This window comes from Ascaphus truei, chromosome 15 (assembly GCF_040206685.1).
Source record: "Ascaphus truei isolate aAscTru1 chromosome 15, aAscTru1.hap1, whole genome shotgun sequence".
NCBI lineage: Eukaryota > Metazoa > Chordata > Amphibia > Anura > Ascaphidae > Ascaphus > Ascaphus truei.
Window position 1 is genome coordinate 54,178,592 of NC_134497.1, and position 11,537 is coordinate 54,190,128.

General features: G+C 41.6%; 2 non-coding genes across 2 annotated transcripts; both read left to right on the top strand.

Moving 5' to 3' along the window:
* The first annotated feature begins 9,184 nt into the window (after positions 1-9,184).
* TRNAI-UAU (transfer RNA isoleucine (anticodon UAU)) lies at positions 9,185-9,277 on the top strand. The gene is given in 2 exon segments: positions 9,185-9,222; positions 9,242-9,277. It is a non-coding gene; the product is annotated as a tRNA-Ile (tRNA).
* A 986-nt stretch (positions 9,278-10,263) lies between these two features.
* On the top strand, positions 10,264-10,346 carry TRNAL-UAA (transfer RNA leucine (anticodon UAA)). The gene has a single exon. It is a non-coding gene; the product is annotated as a tRNA-Leu (tRNA).
* Positions 10,347-11,537: the final 1,191 nt, after the last annotated feature.

Genomic DNA, 11,537 nt, shown 5'->3' on the forward strand with positions numbered 1-11,537 from the left:
CCAGTTGATGCAAATAATTTTATCCTGGAGACAAGTTGTCACGATAAGAACTGGATACATAACATCCCATATGGCCAACTGAGACGCATCAAACAGAACTGCACAGATGCAAATATGTACTTAGAACAATCTGAGATATCAATTGAAAAATTCAGGGAACGTAAATATGGAGAAAATATTATAAATAAAGCTATACAGAAATTAGAATCAGTACCAAGAGGTGATATCATTCAGCCCAAAATTACAACAAGTAAAAGAAAAAATGTAACCAACAATATGAAATATGGTATGTCTTTTATTACGGAATTCAATAGAGAGTCTGCTCAGATTAAGAAAATAATATCTAAACACTGGCACGTACTTATGAATGACCCTGTATTACGTGGCCACATTCCAGAGAAACCTTGTGTCATTTTTAAAAAAGCGCCCAATCTGAAAAGTCTGCTTGCCCCCACTACCATGAAAAGGAAAAAAGATAGTGGTTCTTGGTTAAATAAACCAATTGGTTTTTACGGTTGCATTTCGTGCAAAGCCTGTGTTCAAAAAAGTGCGGAAAAATTTACTTTTAAATCAAATATAACGAATGAAATGTTTAAGATCAACCAGTATATAAATTGTAAATACTCATATGTAGTGTATATATTGGAGTGCCCATGCGGCCTACAATATGTGGGGAGAACATCACGACCCCTTAAAGTCCGCATATTGGAACACATGGGGAATATTAAGAAAAATTTGTTAACCCATTGTGTGTCCAAACATTTTGGCATTTACCACCATTCAGATCCTACACTGGTAACATATAAAGGAATAGAGCATGTCCCTGTTCACTGGAGAGGTGGTGACAGATTAACCCTTCTGGCCCAGCGTGAAACATACTGGATCCATAGACTCCAAACGCTGGTTCCAGAGGGGTTAAATGTCAGCATTGACATAGGAGCTTTTTTGTGATAAGCATCTCTTCTGCTTGCTGTATTGATTGTCTGCACTATTTTTTATAAAGTACTCATTTTGCTTTTTCTATCTCCCCCCCAGGTTTGAATCATTAGATTAATGTAGTAATGTATGTCAATATTAAATTATTTTACTAGTAGTAGATTTTGTATTAAAAAACTTTTTAATGAAAATTTCTTAAATGTTTTTAATTATGTAACATTCATGTTTATTAAATAGATTGTCATTTTTATACCATTGTGTGTTATAATAATTTTTTTGGAGCACTACTATGTAATGAGTAGTTGCGTAACAATTACCATCAATTACCATCAAGTTTTTATCATATCGATTGCAATTAAGTGATTAATTAATTCACAAGTTCTGTGCCTATAAATATGCTAAGCAGTGATAGGGCAACTAGATTCCTGAAGAAGTCGTACTGACGAAACGCGTAGAATCCTGTGTTCAGCATCCAGTCTGTGCAAGTCACAGTTGCGAAGTCCTGGCAGCCGGAGATCCCCCTTACAGCACTTCCGCCCACAGCCCTGTGTCAACCGGATGGGACGTTGATGGGAGCAGAGAAGCAGAGGGAAGAAACACACTGTGTACCGGTGAATTGCTTTATCTATCAGGATTTCGTACAATGACTGTACCTATTATTCCTTATGTGAGTGCATAGCCATATGTTTTATCTGTGATGATCTCCAATACATTTTAAGACGTTATTGCGCAATTTTGGTATTTTTTCTTATTTCTGGGTATTCGTGCGGTGGTGGAGAAAAAGTGAAAGGGGTCTACACCTGTGGATATCCATGTTCATTGCTCTAAACAGAGAGAGGAGTGTCTCTGTAATGCCTGATTTTTTAAAGGAATATTGTGAGTGGATTACCTTTTTCACTAGAAAGAAAGAATTGAGACTGTATCACACTATGTTGGCTTAATCCTTCATTGCCTTAGTGGCTATACGCTATGGTAATGAAGCAGCATTTCTGTATTTTTAATAAAATTGTGCAGGAGCAGGGGGTCCCTAAGCATTAATTTCTGGCTCAGGGAACCCCATGTTCACTGTACAATATTATTAAAATACAGAAATGCTGCTTCATTACCATAGCACATAGCTGCTAAGGTAAAGAACGATTCTTTATTTATATATGTGTTTTATTTATACTGTACATGTGCAGAGGGTCTCCGGAGCAGAACCGCTGTGGTTTTAGATCCGGGGAACCCCTGCTCCCCGAGATACATGCCCCTTTATGGGTGCCGGTATCCCTCTGCTTGGTTTACAGGTCGCGGTCACGTGATTGGGACCTTGAAACGCAGAGGGATACCGGCACCTCATAAAGGGGGCTGTATCTCAGGGAGCAGGGGGTCCCCCGACCTGAAACCAACACGGTTCAGCTCCGGAGAACCCCTGCACATCTACACTATAAATACAAATGTATTTCAAATGTATTTATTTATAGTCATTTATTTATTTAGATTTTTTTTTTTTTTTTTTGGGTGGCTGCTGTGTGTGATTTTTTTTTATTGTGGGTAGCGGGAGTGGGTGAAGGGGGTATTAGCCCCAACGATGGTTGTTTAGGGCTTGCGGGGGGTAGCGGGAGGGCATAACCCCTTCATGACCGTAGCAGTATTAACTGCTATGGCCGTGAAGGGGTTAAGTGCACCCGCAACCCCCCCGCAAGTCCTAAACTCACACCAAGGGCCAAATACCCCCTTCACCCACCCCCGCTACCCACAATAAAGCGGGCACGGTGAGTTAACCCCTTCATTGCCTTAGCGGCTATACGCTATGGTAATGTAGCAGCATTTCTGTATTTTTAATAATATTGTGCAGGAGCAGGGGGTTCCTTGAGCATTAATTTCTGGCTCAGGGAACCCCCTGCTCACTGTACTATATTATTAAAATACAAAAATGCTGCTTCGTTACCATAGCACAAAGCCACTAAGATAAGGAACGAGTGTTTATTTATATATGTGTTTTATTCATACTGTAGATGTGCAGAGGGTCTCCGGAGCAGAACCACTGTGGTGTTAGGTCCGGGGACCCCCTGGTGCCTGAGATACAGGCCCCTTTAGGGGTTGCCGGTATCCCTCTGCTTGGTTTACAGGTCGCGGTCACGTGATCGGGACCTTTAAACGCAGAGGGATACCGGCACCTCATAAAGGGGGCTGTATCTCAGGGAGCAGGGGGTCCCCCGACCTGAAACCAACGCGGTTCAGCTCCGGAGACCCCCTGCACATGTACTCTATGAATAAAAAAGTACAGTACTGTATGTTAGGGGTTATAGGGGACGGCTTTAAAGACAACAGCTCGCAAACGCCCCCATGCGTTTTTACACGGCATTGCAGTATTGCAGCCAGCGGGAATAAAATTCTTAAATCACAGCTGCGAAAATAACGCTATATACCCCGGGAGAAAACGACACAAAACCGCACATCACCGGGATCTTCTGAAATTCGCGGAGCTAGCCAAGTAAGAATAAAGTTGGCCGCCACTGTACATGCAGTACTTAGCACAGTCATTAAGAAGAAGTCAAATATTATCTGTAATTATAAAGTGGAAGAATTCCCAGACTCTCACACTAAAGTGCTCACTATCCTTTGTCACCTGAAGTTATTTCTGTAGGGGTAAACCGTTTCTCCTCTATTTTATGTTGTGCAAAGTATTGCACACAAATGACCTCTTAGCACTATGTTGCAGCATAGAGATACTTATCAATAGAAGACAATGCATTTATTGAAATGGAGACCATTATTAAATGTTTTACAGCCAGCAGCACCCTAAAATGTATAACTTGATGAATTCAGAGTGTTTTCTTCTTTAGTGTGCACATATTCCAGTAAGTAAAGTTTGCTTTGCCAAGCAGATACAAACAAAATGAAAAGTGCAGTGAAGTTTTTATTTTATTTATATATCTTTTTTTTCAGGTGTATACATTTACAAGTCATACAGATAGATACATGTATTGGTGTTCCCGCCGCGTTATATGCATATTTATACACACATACATTAATACATATACACATAAACACACATACACATATATATCACATAAGATACAGAGAGAGAAACAGCATATATTTGATATCGTTTTCCGCTATATGGGATCTTGGTATGTGTCACCTAATTTTTTCTTTTTCCTTTATAACTCAGACTCCTAGAAGCCCTGAACACTCCCTCAAACATGGGAGCACTTATTAAACAAATCGCCAATAGGGGTTAACATTGTTTGGGTCTTCTCTACATATTATGTTTACTGTGTTTAATTTAATCTTTGTCTTTAGATAGTGGATTTTAATGAAGTTGTTTTATTTCTATCTTTGAGGGGGGGTCTAATTTCGGGGGTTTCACTCTTTCTTTTGTTTCTCAAGGAATTTAGTCTGGTCCTTTGTTGGGAAGGATGCTATGATTAGGTCCCATTTGTTTTGGAATTTATTCCCTGGATTATTTCCTCTCTGGTCTTTATTAATTGTATCTATGGTAATGAGCTTGATTAGTAGGGATTTAATTAATTCCATGCTTGGGGCGTCTGGTTCCAGCCATTTCATCATGATAGCCTTCCTAGCAGTTAGGAGGATCATCTCTGTTGGAAGGAGTGCTTTGTTATTCCTATTTATCCTAATTTGCCATGGTTCCGTGTTGGTGAATTACTTGGGTAGCGGGTGTTTTCCCCAGTCCACCTTTGTCACTGTCTTGAGAAATGTTAATATCTGATCCCAAAACATAGAGATCTTCTCACAATCCCAGAAGCAGTGTTTGAGGTTAGCCCTCTCTTGTCTACATTTGGGACATTTTGTGGTGTCTACTTCTACATTTTCACCTGTCACATGAAAGGAATGTATGCTCTATGCACTATTTTGAATTGCATCTCTCTCCAGCTTTCAGAGACTATTATTTTATGAATTCTATTATATCCCACCACCAAATATTCCATTGTCTGCACTTCCTTGAAATCTTGTTGCCAGGCGTTTAAATTTTTGCTGTTATTTTTCTCCATTTCCTGTCTCTGGTTAATTTATACATTTCTGCTAAGGAGTGTTTGGGGGTCCTATCTTGCATAAAGTAGCTGTCAAAGGCGTTGTGTTTCAGAATATGTCTTTTATAGTCGTGGAGGCTTCTGCCATAGTTTAACAGTTGAATGTATGAGTATATTTGGTTCTCAGGGAGATCATACTTAGTAGCTACTTCCTGATAAGACATAAAGTCCTGTTTCTCTGTGCTTATAATATGGCCCAGGCATTTAATCCCTTTTTTATCCCATATATAGAAGTTTTTGTTGTCTTTCCCCGGTGGGAATCTATGGTTTCCTAGGATAGATAGAAATCTAGAGGAAGAATAAGATAGGTTGAGCTTTTTCGTTATTGCTCTCCATGTCATAACTGTGTCTCTAATTAGTATATTTGACCTGAATTCCTGGGGTAATTTTTTCCATTCTGTATGGAGAATCTCGGGTAATGAATACTGGTCAGAGAATTGCTTCTCAATTTCTGGAGAGGAATAAAACTCATTGTCTAGTATCCAGTCTCCTACGTGTCTCAGAAGGCACAACAAGTTGTAATCTCTAATATTTGGGATATTTGTTCCTCCCATTTCCTTTGGCATCTGTTGTTTGTTTAGGGCTATTCTTGTTCTCTTCCCATTCCATATAAAATTATTTATCCCCTTGTTTAATTCTTTTACGTCTTTCTGTTTAAGTAAGAGGGGCAGGGTCTGTAATGGGTACAGTAGTCTTTCAAAAGATATCATTTTAATAACACATATCTTTTCAAAGAGGGACAGTGGGAAGGTCATCCATGCCCTCAGCTCCTCTAGAATCTTTTTAATAACCGGTTTAATATTATTTTCGTATAGTTTTGTCAAATCTGCTTCTAAATTTATCCCTTGATATTTTATTGGGGCTTTAGTTATCTTGATCGGTATTTTAGCTACATCGCTGGTTCCCATTATCTTGTTTATGTATAAAAGTTCCGTTTCGGAGACATTGATTTTGAAGCCCGCAAATGACAAAAAAATTGATATGATTTTGAGTATTTTCTCTACCGATCTCTCTGGGTTTGCCAGGAACAGTAAGATATCGTCAGCAAATATTGCTAATCTCAGATCTATTTTGCCCATCCTTTTGCCCTCGAATTCGGTCATCTGTCTCAAATAGTGTCCCAGCGGTTCTATTGCTAGGTTAAATAACAGCGGGGACAGCGGGCAGCCTTGTCTCATCCCTCTATGGAGCGAGAAGGATTCTGATATAAAGAGGGCCGATATAATCTTGGCTTTTGGTTTGTTATATAGGGTTTTCAAGACCGAGGTGATGTTCCCACTAAAACCAAACTTATCTAGCACAAAGTGGACGTGGTCCAGAGTATGTTATTGAACGCATTCTCGACGTCTATAGCGACCATGGCAGCCTTTTTTATCTTGAGCTTTTGTGCCCAAGGGATAGCCGAAATGACCTTTCTAATATTTTTAACTCCTGATCTTCCCTTTATAAAACCCGATTGGTCTTGGTGTATGATAGATGGTAGTATTTTTGACAATCTATCTGCTTTTATTTTTGTAAATATCTTAATATCCTGGTTTATCAGGGATTGTGGCCTACAGTGGCGGCCAGCTTTATTCTAAAGTGGCTGCCACCACGGGAATTTTTAACCCGCGGACGGCACGCGGTTGTTTTCGGCTCTTTTCAGCCGGTTTCCAGCGCCTCGGGCGCTTTCAATGATAAGCGCCATTAGCGCTTATCTTTTGAAGCGGCCGCCGCGCGGAAAACTGCTGGAAACTCCGTTCAAATCGTAGAAAAGCCCCGCATTTCTCCCGGCAAGCTTTAAAATAAAGCTGGCCGGGACAGTATATGACTCTGGCAGAAGGGGGTCTTTCCCGGGTATATGAATAATTTTTATATGGGCCATTTCACTTGAAGGTAGAGCACCTTTCCCTTCTAGGATTAACTGGAATGTTGTTTTCAGTGGATTATTTATTTCTTCCTTGAGTATTTTATAGTACTCCCATGACAGACTGTCCGGTCCTTGGGCCTTAAAAGTCTTCAAATTACCTATAGTGTCTTCAAGTTCTTTGGGTGTAATGGGGGCATTGATGCTCGCTTGTTGGTCTGCATTGATTTTTGGGAATGTAAATTTCTCGAAGAACCTTTTTCTATTAGCTATATTGATAGATCCCTTCTCGTATAGTTTTTCATAATATTTTTTAAAAATGAAGCTTATTTTTTCTGCGTCTGTAGTTATTGCTCCCTTTAAATCTTTTATTTGCACAATAGGTTTTATGTTATTATACCCTCTCATGAGGGTTTTTTCTGATTTCTTGTTTTTCTATCCACATTTCACATGCCGCTTTCTTCTGCCAGTAGCTTTCTCTATTAATTTGGGAGTCCTTTGTCTTAAGCATTTTATAAGCTTGCCCTATCTCCTTAGGCCTCGGTCCCGCTGCGCTCGTTGGCGCGGGCGGCAATGTAGCGAGTTCCCCACCAGCAGGGGAATCCTCGCGAGCCGGTCCCGGTCCCCACTGGCTGCACAGCTGACTACACGCTGTGGCGTGTCAGCCGCTGGAGACACCAGAGAATGGTGTTTCCTAGCGTTGACGCGTGACGTGTGTGGCTGTGAGCCAATGGGGAGGGGAGGCTTCGGGAGGAGGAGAGGCTTCGGGGAGCGGGGAGGAGTGTGGAGTGAAAGCAGGTGAGTGCCTCTCTGTGTGTGTGTCTGAGTGCGTGCGTGCGTGCCTGTCTGTGTGTGTATGTGTGTGCCCGAGTGCGTGAGTGCCTGCCTCTGTCTGTCTGTGTGTGTGTGTGTGTATGAGTGCGTGAGTGCCTGCCTCTGTGTGTGTGTGTGTGTGTGTGTGTGTGTGTGTATGAGTGCGTGAGTGCCTGCCTGTGTGTGCGCGCGTGTGTGTGTATGAGTGCGTGAGTGCCTGCCTGTGTGTGTGTGCGCGTGTGTGTGTGTGTGTATGAATGAGTGCCTGCGTGTGTGTGTTTAAACTTACTTTCCAGCTCCAGCCCGAGTCCGGGGGGGGAGAGTAGCGGGTCCCTCCACTCAAGCCACGCCCCCCCTCCCTGTCAATCCGCCCACCACCCGCCCACCTCCCGCTCCGGCTCCCGCTCCCTACAGACCGCATATCGCGGTCTGTGTATCTCAGCGCACCGCATGTCAGCAGTGCGGGTGCGCTGACTCTGGGAGCGGGGCCTTAGCCTTACTTTCCAGATTGAAGACTTTGTTGGCCTCCCTCTTGAACCTGCTGACGTATGAGATAATTTGGCCCCTCATGACTGCTTTAGAGGCTTCCCAAAACAATATTGGATCGGTTTGTGGGCTTCATTATCAATTTCAAACTCTCTCCACTTATTTTGTAGGAATTCCCTGAATTTTTCACTTTTTGCTAAATAGTTTGGTAATCTCCAAATGTTTGGGCTTCTCATGTCTATTATCATTATCCTTTGTTACCTTAAGTTATTTCTGTAGGGGTAAACCGTTTCTCCTGTATTTTATGTTGTGCAAAGTATTGCACACAAATGACCTCTTAGCACTATGTTGCAGCATAGAGATACTTATCAATAGAAGACAATGCATTTATTGAAATGGAGTCCTTTATTAAATGTTTTACAGCCAGCAGCACCCTAAAATGAATAACTTGGAAAATGTTTGAAGAATTCATAGTGTTTTCTTCTTTAGTGTGCCACATATTCCAGTAAGTAAAGATTGCTTTGCAAAGCAGATACAAACAAAATGAAAAGTGCAGTGAAGTTTTTTATAACACTTTACCATTGAAAAAGTCAACATAGTCAGCAGGATTTGAACCTGTGCGGGGAAACCCCAATAGATTTCTAGTCCATCACCTTAACCACTCGGCCATGACTACATAGCAGGTAGCACTGAATTCAGTCACACAGATGGCTTTTGAGTGGATATGGGTAACACTAACTTTTGATATGAACCAAATAACAAATATGAACCAAATAACCTTGAGAATATTTTCATAAAGAGAAATACATGACTTGTTTGTACACATTGCTTAAGCAACATTATCTTTGTAAAATGTTGCTGCTATTGGGTTTTTGAACAATGACGAGAAATACTTTTTGTTAACCACATTCAATGTACAGTATGAAACAGATCTGAGGCAGAAAAAAAAGAAAAGGGGTTAAAAGGAGTAAAGGGAAAATGATCTAACTTGGATGTCAGAGATTAAAAGAGCAGATTTGGAGGACAATTGGGGCAAGAAGAACATAGTTCATTACAGGCATGTGCTCCAGTGGCGCAGTTGGTTAGCGCGCTGTAATTATATGGCAGTATGTGCTAAGCTATGCAGAGGTTGTGAGTTCAAGCCTCACCTGGAGCATATCCTTTTTTTGTTTCAAGAACATAAAAATATTGAAGAAACTTCAATGGATTTCTAGCGATTTTCACTCAAATAAACCCCATTTTATTCCACTATCTTGTTTTGCCTATTGAATGATCCCTGAAAGGTATAAAAGATGTTAAAAATGCTGGGCTACCGTGACATTTGGCTAGACAATAAGATATTAGTCCTGGAATACATTGTATATTTGCATAACTTAGATTTATACAGGCAGCAATATTATGTCAAAGGAAAATATCATCTTTCTATCTATACGTAACTACTTCTTCAGTTACTGCTATGTACTGACCTTTGGTGGCTCTCTTAGTGGTTGTGGACAAAATACTGTATGTAGCTATCCCCGCCCTTCTCATATAGGAAAATACATCCTGTATGTTTGATATATATATATATATATATATATGGTAAGGAAGAGTAGGCTTGGATAGTGGAACTTCTCAGTGCTTAGGGAAATCATAATTCTAGTGCAGTGTTATAACATTCAATCTATCTAAAAAGACTAACAATATGTATATTATTGCCTAGACTTTCACATTCAATGTCATACATTATTCATTGGAAGTCAACCATGGCCTTGATAAATATCCCAACTTTATAAGATAACTCACCAGGAAATGCTCCATAAAGGAAAACTATCTATAATAATCAAGAAGATTAAAAGATGGGTTAGGAGGCGCAAATTGTAATAAATGTATAATGCACTTCCCCTGACTGAGTAGAAGAAAGCTAGACATTTTGACTCCATTTATGAAATGGGATCACTCTTTTACAAAAAGTAAATATGTAAGCCTGTTCAGCAAAATCTTGCTGCAAAAAAACTCTAGCATTTCCAGGAACAGGTGAAAAGGCTGCAGAAAGCACAGTCACTTAGCTATGTTGTTCTCATTCTTCATATATGACTTTTAAGGACATACAGTACATTGCTGAAGTCCATTTTATCCAGATGACAACATATTTATCTCCCCACCAGGATGGCCGAGTGGTTAAGGCGTTGGACTTAAGATCCAATGGACATATGTTTGCGTGGGTTCAAACCCCACTCCTGGTATTGATTTGTTTTGTAATTTAACAATATTGAATACCTCTTTCCTTGACATGTTTATTTTGTTGATACTTTTGCCATAGTCCACATATTGATAGTTCATATTTGTCATCATTCAAAAGTGAGTGCTACCCATATCCGCTCAAGAGCCATCTGTTTGACAGAATTTGGTGTTATCAGCTATGTAGTCATGGCCGAGTGGTTAAGGTGATAGATTTGAAATTCATTAGGGTTTCCCCGTGCAAGTTCCCATCCTGCTAACTTCATTGTCCTTTTTCAGAGGTAAAGTGTTATTAAAAACTTCACTGCAGCTGGACTTCCGGTGACATCAGCCGGCATGGTTGCATGAGGGAAGAGCTCCCGAGACTCCCTGCCTAAAAGCAACTAGAACAAGCAAAAAAAACAATAAAAACAAATACCTTTCGGGGACTCGACTAGGTAAACGCCTAGAGATGGCAAATAAACTCAAAAGAGCAGTGTATCCGGACATTGCTAAGTTCTGTGCGAGCATACAGAAACCGACGGGCCGAGGAACTGAAACCCTGAACTCCCAAGATGGCGCAGAAGAAAATTCTCAGGGGACTGATATGAACCCGTGCGGGGCTGAGGTAGGGCTGCGGGAGACAGAAGAGACAGTAGAGGTTTCAAAAAGCCTATTTGGAAAAACTATTTGAACAATTTTTAACAAAAATGAGCCGCAACTTTCAAGAAGACCTACAAATGGCTTCCTTTCCCCCCTCCCCCCTTCCATTCCCCTTCCTTCCCCCCCTCCCCCACTTCCTTTCCCCCCCTTCCTTCCCCCACTTTCCTTCCCCCCATCCCCCCTTCCTTCACCCCTTCCTTCCCCCATCTTTCCTTCCCCCCTTCCTCCCCCTTCCTTCCCCCCCTCCTCCCCTTCCTTCCCCCCCTACCCCGTTCCTTCCCCCCCTCCCCCTTCCTTGCCCCCCTGCCATTACTTCCCCCCCTCCCCCTTCCTTGCCCCCCCTGCCCCCCTTCTTTCCCCCTCCCCTGTTCCTTCCCCCCATTCCAACCCTTCCTTCCCCCCTTCCTTCCCCCCCTCTCCCGCTTCCTTCCCCCCTCTCACCTTTCCTTCCCCCCTCTACCCCTTCCTCCCCCCTCTCTCCCTTCCTTCCCCCCCTTCCTCCCTCCCAACGTGACATTAGTTTTTATTAAGATCCCCCCGGAGGGGATAGTTGA